Raw genomic sequence first — 10015 nt, forward strand, 5'->3', positions numbered from 1 at the left:
GGACATGGAAACCAACACATTTAACTGCTGAAGATGAATGGATACATTTCTGATAAAATTTCCCCATAGTGTCTATACCATGAAAAATTTTGTCTGCCAAAGCAAAGACCAAAAAAAACAAAAAAAAAAATTTTTTTTTAAGGTCTTCCCAATCAAAGAAGACAAATCAGCTGTGGCAGCCGAAGTAAAGACAATCGTGTTTAATGACTCATCCAGGACTCCCAGGGCCTATTCAGCATGAGATCTATCCAGGCCTGTCCCTTGAATACAACAGGAGCCTCTCCTGTCGCCAGATGTATGTATGTGGGGCACTGTGTCTTGATCCTCAATTTTGCATATTGTTTAAATTCAGTTTTGGTGGTTAAATTCAAACAGGAGGAATATGATGTCACTGACAAATGACAGACCTCTATGCCCATTGAACTATGGCCTTGGAGAAGACTTTTTTTTTTTTTTTCATTTATTTTTATTAGTTGGAGGCTAATTACTTTACAGTATTGTAGTGGTTTATGCCATACATTGACATGAATCACCCATGGATTTACATGTGTTCCACATCCTGATCCCCCATCCCGCCTCCCTCTCCATCCCATCCCTCTGGGTCTTCCCAGTGTACCAGCCCTGAGCACTTGTCTCATGGATCCAACCTGGACTGGTGATTTGCTTCAACCTTGACCATATACTTGTTTCAACGCTATCCTTTCAGAACATCCCATCCTTGCTTTCTCCCACAGAGTCCAAAAGTCTGTTCTATACATCTGTGTCTCTTTCTGTTTTGCATATAGGGTTATCATCACGATCTTTTAAAATTCCATATATATGTGTTAGTATACTGTATTGGTGTTTATCTTTCTGGCTTACTTCATTCTGTATAATGGGCTCCAGTTGCATCCACCTCATTGGAACTATTTAAATGAATTATTTTTAATGGCTGAGTAGTATTCCATAGTGTATATATGCCATAGCTTCCTTATCCATTCTTCTGCTGATGGGCATCTTGGTTGCTTCCACGTCCTGGCAATTATTAACAGTGCTGCGATGAACATTGAGGTGCATGTGTCTCTTTCAGATCTGGTTTCCTCAGTGTGTATGCCCAGGAGTGGTATTGCTGGGTCATATGGCAATTCTAGTTTCAGTTTTTTAAGGAATCGCCACACTGTTCTCCAGAGTGGCTGTACTAGTTTGCATTCCCACCAACAGTGTAAGAGGGTTCCGTTTTCTCCACACCCTCTCCAGCATTTATTGTTTGTAAACTTTTGGATAGCAGCCATCCTGACTGGCGTGTAATGGTACTTCATTGTAGTTTTGATTTGCATTTCTCTGATAATGAGTGATGTTGAGCATCTTTTCATGTGTTTGTTAGCCATCTGTATGTCTTCTTTGGAGACATGTCTGTTTAGTTCTTTGGCCCATTTTTTGATTGGGTCATTTATTTTTCTGGAATTGACCTGCAGGTGTTTCTTGTATATATTTGAGATTAATCCTTTGTCTGGTCCTTAGTTTGCTACTATTTTCTCCCATTGTGAAGGCTGTCTTTTCACCTTGCGTATACTGTCTTGATGACTGTGGCTTTGTACTAGAGCCTGACGTCAGGCAGGATGATTCCTCCAGTTCCATTCTTCTTTCTCAAGATTGCTTTGGATATTCTAGGTTTTCTATATTTCCATACAAATTGCGAAAATATGTGTTCTAGTTCTGTGAAAAATACCTTTGGCAGCTTGATAGGGATTGTATTGAATCTATAGATTGCTTTGGGTAGTATAGTCATTTTCACAATATTGATTCTTCCAATCCATGTAGACGGCACATTTCTCTATCTATTTGTGTCCTCTTTGATTGTGTTCATCAGTGTTTTATAGTTTTCTATACATAGGTCTCGTTTCCTTAAGTAGATATACTCCTAAGTATTTTATTCTTTTTGTTGCGGTGTTGAATGATGTTGTTTCCTTAATTTCTCTTTCTGTTTTCTCATTGTTAGTGTATAGGTATGCAAGGGATTTCTCTGTGTTAATTTTATATCCTGCAACTTTACTGTGTTCTCTGATTAGCCCTAGTAATTTTCTGGTAGAGTCTTTAGGGTTTTCTATGTAGAGGATCATGTCATCTGCAGTGAGTTTTATTTCTTCTTTTCCCATCTGGATTCCTTTTATTTCTTTTTCTGCTCTGATTGCTGTGGCCAACACTTCCAAGACTATGTTGAATAGTAGTGGTGAGAGTGGGCACCTTTGTCTTGTTCCAGACTTTAAGGGAAATGCTTTCAATTTTTCACCATTGAGGATAATTGTTGTGTGTTTGTCATATATAGCTTTTATTATGTTGAGGTATGTTCCTTCTATTCCTGCTTTATGGAGAGGTTTTTTTTTTTTTTTTTTTTTTTTTTCATAAATGGATGTTGAATTTTGTCAAAGGCTTTTTCTGTATCTATTGAGATAATCACATGGTTTTTATCTTTCAGTTTGTTAATGTGGTGTATGACACTGATTGATTTGTGGATAATTAGGAATCCTTTCATTCCTGGGATAAAGCCCACTTGATCATGACGTATGATCTTTTTAATATGTTGTTGGATTCTGTTTGCTAGAATTTTGTTAAGAATTTTTGCATCTAGGTTCATCAGTGATATTAGCCTGTAGTTTTCTTTATTGTGGCATTTTTGCCACATTTCTTCATTTCTTCCTTCTCTAGTTGCTTCAGGTGTAGAGTTAGGTTATTTGTTTGACATTTTTCTTGTATCTTGAGATAAGCCTGAATTGCTATGAACCTTCCCCTTAGCACTGCTTTTACAGTGTCCCATAGGTTTTGGGTTGTTATGTTTTCATTTTCATTCCTTTCTATGCATATTTTGATTTCTTTTTTGATTTCTTCTATGATTTGTTGGTTATTCAGAAGTGTGTTATTTAACCTCCATATGTTCAAATTTTTAATAGTGTTTTTCCTGTAGTTGAGATCTAATCTTACTGCATTATGGTCAGAAAAGTTGACAGGAATGATTTCAATTTTTTGAGTTTACCAAGGCTAGATGTATGGCCCAGGATGTGATCTAGTCTGGAGAAGGTTCTGTGTGCACTTGAAAAAGGGTTAAATTGATTGATTTGGCATGAAATGTCCTACAGATATCAATGAGGTCTAGCTGGACCATTGTGTCATTTAAAGTTTGTGTTTCCTTGTGAATTTTCTCTTTAGTTGATCTATCCATAGGTGTAAGTTTGGTAATAAAGTCTCCCATTATTGTTGTATTATTGTTAATTTCCCCTTTCATTCTTGATAGCATTTGCCTTACATATTGTGGTGTTCCTATGTTGGGTGCGTATATATTTATAATTGTTATATCTTCTTCTTGGATTGATACTTTGATCATTATGTAGTGTCCTTCTTTGTCTCTTTTCACAGTCTTTATTTTAAAGTCTATTTTATTGAATATGAATATTGTGACTCCTGCTTTATTTTGGTCTCCTTTTGTGTGAAATATTTTTTTCCAGACTTTCACTTTCAGTATGTGTCCCTTGTTTTGAGGTGGGTCTCTTGTAGACAACATATATAGGGGTCTTGTTTTTGTATCCATTCAGCCAGCCTTTGTCTTTTGGTTGGGGCATTCAACCCATTTACATTTAAAGTAATTATTGATAGGTATGGTCCCGTTGCCATTTGCTTTGTTGTTTTGGGTTCGGGTTCATACAATCATTCTGTTTCCTGTCTAGAGAAGATCCTTTAGCATTTGTTGAAGAGCTGCCTTGGTGTTGCTGAATATTCTCAGCTTTTGCTTGTCTGTAAAGCTTTTGAATTCTCCTTCATATCTGAATGAAATCCTTGCTGGGTACAGTAATCTGAGTTGTAGTTATTCTCTTTCATTACTTTAAGTATGTCCTGCCATTCCCTTCTGGTCTGAAGAGTTTCTATTGAAAGATCAGCTGTTATCATTATGGAAATCCCCTTGTGTGTTATTTGTTGTTTCTCCCTTGCTGCTTTTAATATATTTTCTTTGTGTTTGATCTTTGTTAATTTGATTAATATGTGTCTTGGGGTGTTTCACCTTGGGTTTATCCTGTTTGGGACTCTCTGGGTTTCTTGACCTTGTGTCACTATTTCCTTCCCCATTTGGGGGAAGTTTTCAGCTATTATCTCCCTGAGTATGTTCTCATGGCCTTTCTTTTTGTCTTCTTCTTCTGGGACTCCTATGATTCGAATGATGTGGCATTTCACATGGTCCCAGAGGTCCCTTAAGAGATGGTCTTATTTTTTTTTCTTTTCTCTTTTTTCTTCTCTGCTTCATTTATTTCCACAATTTTATGTTCTACCTTACTTATCCTATCTTCTGCCTCCATTATTCTACTGTTGGTTCCCTCCAGAGTGTTTTTGATCTCATTTATGGCATTATTCATTGTTTTAATTGACTGTTTATTTCTTCTAGGTCCTTGTTGAACATTTCTTCCATCTTCTCAATCCTTGTCTACAGGCTATTTATCTGTAACTCTATATTGTTTTCAAGATTTTGGATTGAGCTTGGAGGAGCCAAGATGGTGGAGGAATAGGACGGGGAGACCACTTTCTCCCCACAAATTCATCGAAAGAACAATTGAACACAGAGCAAACTGCACAAAACAACTTCTGATCACTAGCTGAGGTCATCAGGCACCCAGAAAAGAAGCCCATTGTCTTCGAAAGGACGTAGGACAAAATATAAAAGATAGAAAGAGAGACAAAAGAGTTAGGGGTGGAGATCCATCCCAGGAAGGGAGTCTTAATAGAGGAAGTTTCCAAACACCAGGAAACCCTCACACTGGCAGGTCTGGGGGAAGTTTTTAAATCTCAGAGGGCAACCTAACTGGGAGGGGAAAAATAAATAGAACCCAAGATTACGTGCCTAAAAGCAACTTCCAGCAGAAAAGTACCCCAGATGCCCGCATCTGCCACCAGCAAGTGGGGGCGGAATGGAGAGGAGCCGGCGGCATTGCTTAGGGTAAGGACCGGGCCTGAGTGCCCAGAGGGCAATCGGAGGGAGCTTTTGTGAGTTACCAGCTTAAACTGTGGGACAGCAAAAGAGAGAGAGAAAATTAACCGGCCCGAACACACGGCCGGTTGTTCGCAGAACAAAGGGACCGAGCAAGTCCAGAGGAGCTAGACAGCTGCAGACCGGCCCAGCCCCGCTGGAGGCAGGAGGCAGGGGGGAGGGGAAAGGGGCAGGCTCGGCCCCAAGGATTGCATCCCCTACCGCACTGCAAACAGGCCTCCAGTTTCTAACCAAAGACTTCCTGAGATTCTGGATGGTGGACACCCGCCGGGAGGGTCATGGCTAGACACAGGGCACACACACCGGACTGGCGCCGGCGGGGACTGGCGCTGGGGATGTGGAGGGGAGAAGGCGCACTGCACCTGGGGAGAGTGCACCCATGAAGCTCCTGGCTGCCTGAGCTGCATGGGCCGGGTAATGCACAAAACGCAGGCGTAGCCGAGTCCACGCTTCTGTGGAACACCCAAGGGCTGGAACCACGCGCAGCACAGGGCATGCTCCATATAGAGCAGCCGGGAGCCTAAGCATAGTAGACGGGGAAAGCAACACCCCTCCCTCCCCGCAGCGTGACAGAACTACTAACCTGAAGAAGAGACCACCTCCGCCCGCCTGTGTCAGGGCAAAAAATTAGGCACTGAAGCGAACAGCAAACAGAAGCCAAATAAACAAAGGGAACTGCTTCAGAACGGACCGGTGCAACAGATTAAAACCCCTGTAGAGAACACTGACTACACTGGAAGGGGCCTATAGATATCGAGAAGTGTAAGCTGGAACGAGGAGCTATCTGAAACTGAACCAAACCCACACTGTCCGCAACAGCTCCAGAGAAATTCCTAGATATATTTTTACTTTTTGTTTTTTAATTTAAAAAAAAATTATATTTTTCTTTTTTATTTTTTTCTCTTCTTTTCTTTTTTATTTTTTCTCGTTTATTTTCTTTTAAAATTCCCTATTACTCCCCCATTACTCCTTAATTTTCATTATCACAGATTTTTATGATTTTTTAATTAAAAAAAATATTTATCCCTTTTTTTTTCATTTTTTTCTTTTTCTCTTATTTCCTCTTAAAGTCCTCTATTACTCCTCTACTACTCTTTAATTTTCATTTTCATTTCAATATAACCTTGCAAAAAAAAAATGAGAGAGAATCCCTATTTTAAACTGAACTTCATATATATTTCTAAAATTTTTGTGTATTTGTTTTTGTTTTTAATATTGTATTTTTAAGAGTCTAACCTCTACTCTAGATTTTTAATCTTTGTTTTTCACTATGTGATACAAATTTTGGACATTTAAGAATCCAATATTCAGTTCCCATTTTTATTCAGGAGTGTGTTGATTACTCTCTCCCAGTTTTGACTCTCCGTTTTCTACCTCAGAACACCTCTATTTCCTCCTTTCCCAATCTCTTCCCAATCCAGTTCTGTGAATCTTTGTGGGCGTTGGGGCTACAGAGAACACTGTGGGAACAGACAACTGCATAGATCTGTCTCTCTCCTCTTGAGTCCCCCTTTTTCTCCTCCTGCTCATCTCTATCTCCCTCCTCCCTCTCCTCCTTTTCATGTAACTCTGTGAACTTTTCTGGGTGACTCTCAGGGGGAGAATCTTTTCGCCATTAACCTAGAAGTTTTATTATCAGTGCTGTATAGTTGGAGAAGTCTTCAGACTACTGGAAGAATAAAACTGAAATCCAGAGGCAGGAGACTTAAGCCCAAAACCTGACAACACCACAGAACTCCTGTCTACATGGAACATTAAGTAATAAGAGACCATGTGAAGGCCTCCATACCTACACTGAAACCAACCACCACCCAAGAGCCAGTAAGTTTCAGAGCAAGACATACCATGCAAATTCTCCAACAATGCAGGAACATAGCCCTGAGCGTCAACATACAGGTTGCCCAAAGCCACCCTAACACATGGACGCATCTCAAAACTCATTACTGGGCACTCCATTGCACTCCAGAGAGAAGAAATCTAGTTCTACACACCAGAACACCAACACAAGCTTCCCTAACCAGGAAACCTTGACAAGGCAATCGTCCAATCCCACCCACTAAGTAACACCTCCACAATAAAAAGGAACCACAGACCTCCAGAATACAGAAAGCTCACTCCAGACACAGAAATCTAAACAAGATGAAAAGGCAGAGAAATACCCAACAGGTAAAGGAACATGAAAAATGCCAACCAAGTCAAACAAAAGAGGAGGAGATAGGGAATCTACTTGAAAAAGAATTTAGAATAATGATAATAAAAATTATCCAAAAACTTGAAAACAAAATGCAGTTACAGATAAATAGCCTGGAGACAAAGATTGAGAAGATGAAAGAAATGTTTAATAAAGACATAGAAGAAATAAAAAAGAGTCAATTAAAAATGAATAATGCAATAAATGAGATCAAAAACACTCTGGAGGGAACCAAGAGTAGAATAACAGAGACAGAAGTAAGGATAAGTGAGGTAGAAGATAAAATGGTGGAACTAAATGAAGCAGAGAGGAAAAAAGAAAAAAGAATCAAAAGAAATGAGGACAACCCCATGGACATCTGGGACAAAGTGAAACGCCCCAACATTCGAATCATAGGAGTCCCAAAAGAAGAAGACAAAAACAAAGGCCATGGGAAAATACTCGAGGAGATAAGAGCTGAAAACTTCCCTAAAAAGGGGAAGGAAATAGTGACCCAAGTCCAAGAAACCCAGAGAGTCCCAAACAGGATAAACCAAAGGTGAAACACCCCAAGACACATATTAATCAAATTAACAAAGATCAAATACAAAGAACAAATATGAAAAGCAGCAAGGGAGAAACAACAAATAACACACAAAGGGATTCCCATAAGAATAACAGCTGATCTATCAATAGAAACCCTCCAGGCCAGAAGGGAATGGCAGGACATACTTAAAGTAATGAAAGAGAATAACCTACAACCAAGATTACTGTACCCAGCTTGGATCTCATTCAGATATGAAGGAGAATTCAAAAGCTTTACAGACAAGCAAAAGTTGAGAATATTCAGCAACACCAAGGCAGCTCTTCAAATGCTAAAGCATGTTCTCTAGACAGGAAACACAGAAAGATTGTATAAACGTGAACCCAAAACAACAAAGTAAATGGCAATGGGACCACACCTATCAATAATTACCTTAAATGTAAATGGGTTGAATGCTCCAACCAAAAGACAAAGACTGGCTGAATGGATACAAAAACAAGACCCCTATATATGCTCTCTACAAAAGACCCACCTGAAAACAAGAGACACATACAGACTAAAAGTGAAGGGCTGGAAAAAAATATTTCACGCAAACAGAGAACAAAAGAAAGCAGGAGTCGCAATACTCATATCAGATAAAAGAGACTTTCAAATAAAGGATGTGAAAAGAGACAAAGAAGGACACTACATACTGATCAAAGGATCAATCCAAGAAGAAGATATAACAATTATAAATATATATGCACCCAACATAGGAGCACTGCAATATGTAAGGCAAATGCTAACGAGTATGAAAGAGGAAATTAATAGCAACATAATAATAGTGGGAGACTTTAATACCCCACTCACAACTATGGATAGATCAACTAAACAGAAAATTAACAAGGAAACACAAACTTTAAATGACACAATGGACCAGCTAGACCTAATTGATATCTCTAGGACATTTCACCCCAAAACAATCAACTTCACCTTTTTCTCAAGTGCACAAGGAACCTTCTCCAGAATAGATCACATCTTGGGCCATAAATCCAGTCTTGGTAAATTCAAAAAAATTGAAATCATTCCAGTCATCTTTTATGACCACAGTGCAGTAAGATCAGATCTCAATTACAGGAAAAAAAATGTTAAAAACTCAAACATATGGAGGCTAAATAACACGCTTCTGAATAACCAACAAATCATAGAAGAAATCAAAAAAGAAATCAAAATATGCATAGAAATGAATGAAAATGAAAACACAACAACCCAAAATCTATGGGACACTGTAAAAGCAGTGCTAAGGGGAAGTTTCATAGCAATATAAGCTTACCTCAAGAAACAAGAAAAATGTCAAAAACCTAACTCTACACCTAAAGCAATTAGAGAAGGAAGAAATGAAGAACCCCAGGGTTAGCAGAAGGAAAGAAATCTTAAAAATTAGGGCAGATATCAATGCAAAAGTAACTAAAGAGACCATAGCAAAAATCAACAAAGCCAAAAGCTGGTTTTTTGAAAAAATAAACAAAATTGACAAACCATTAGCAAGACTCATTAAGAAACAAAGAGAGAAGAACCAAATTAACAAAATTAGAAATGAAAATGGAGAGATCACAACAGACAACACTGAAATACAAAGGATCATAAGAGACTACTACCAGCAGCTCTATGCCAATAAAATGGACAACTTGGAAGAAATAGACAAATTCTTAGAAAAGTATAACTTTCCAAAACTGAACCAGGAAGAAATAGAAGGTCTTAACAGACCCATCACAAGCAAGGAAATCGAAACTATAATCAGAAATTTTCTAGCAAACAAAAGCCCAGGACCAGATGGCTTCACAGCTGAATTCTACCAAAAATTTAGAGATGAGTTAACAAATATCCTACTCAAACTCTTCCAGAAAATTGCAGAAGAAGCTAAACTTCCAAACTCATTCTATGAGGCCACCATCACCCTAATTCCAAAACCAGACAAAGATGCCACAAAAAAAGAAAACTACAGGCCAATATCGCTGATGAACATAGATGCAAAAATCCTTAACAAAATTCTAGCAAACAGAATTCAACAACATATTAAAAAAATCATACACCATGACCAAGTGGGCTTTATCCCAGGAATGCAAGGATTCTTTAATATCCACAAATCAATCAATGTAATACACCACATTAACAAATTGAAAGATAAAAACCATATGATTATCTCAATAGATGCAGAGAAAGCCTTTGACAAAATTCAACACCCATTTATGATTAAAACTCTCCAGAAAGCCGGAATAGAAGGAACATAACTCAGCATAATAAAAGCTGTATA

This window comes from Cervus canadensis, chromosome 29 (assembly GCF_019320065.1).
Source record: "Cervus canadensis isolate Bull #8, Minnesota chromosome 29, ASM1932006v1, whole genome shotgun sequence".
Classification (NCBI taxonomy): domain Eukaryota; kingdom Metazoa; phylum Chordata; class Mammalia; order Artiodactyla; family Cervidae; genus Cervus; species Cervus canadensis.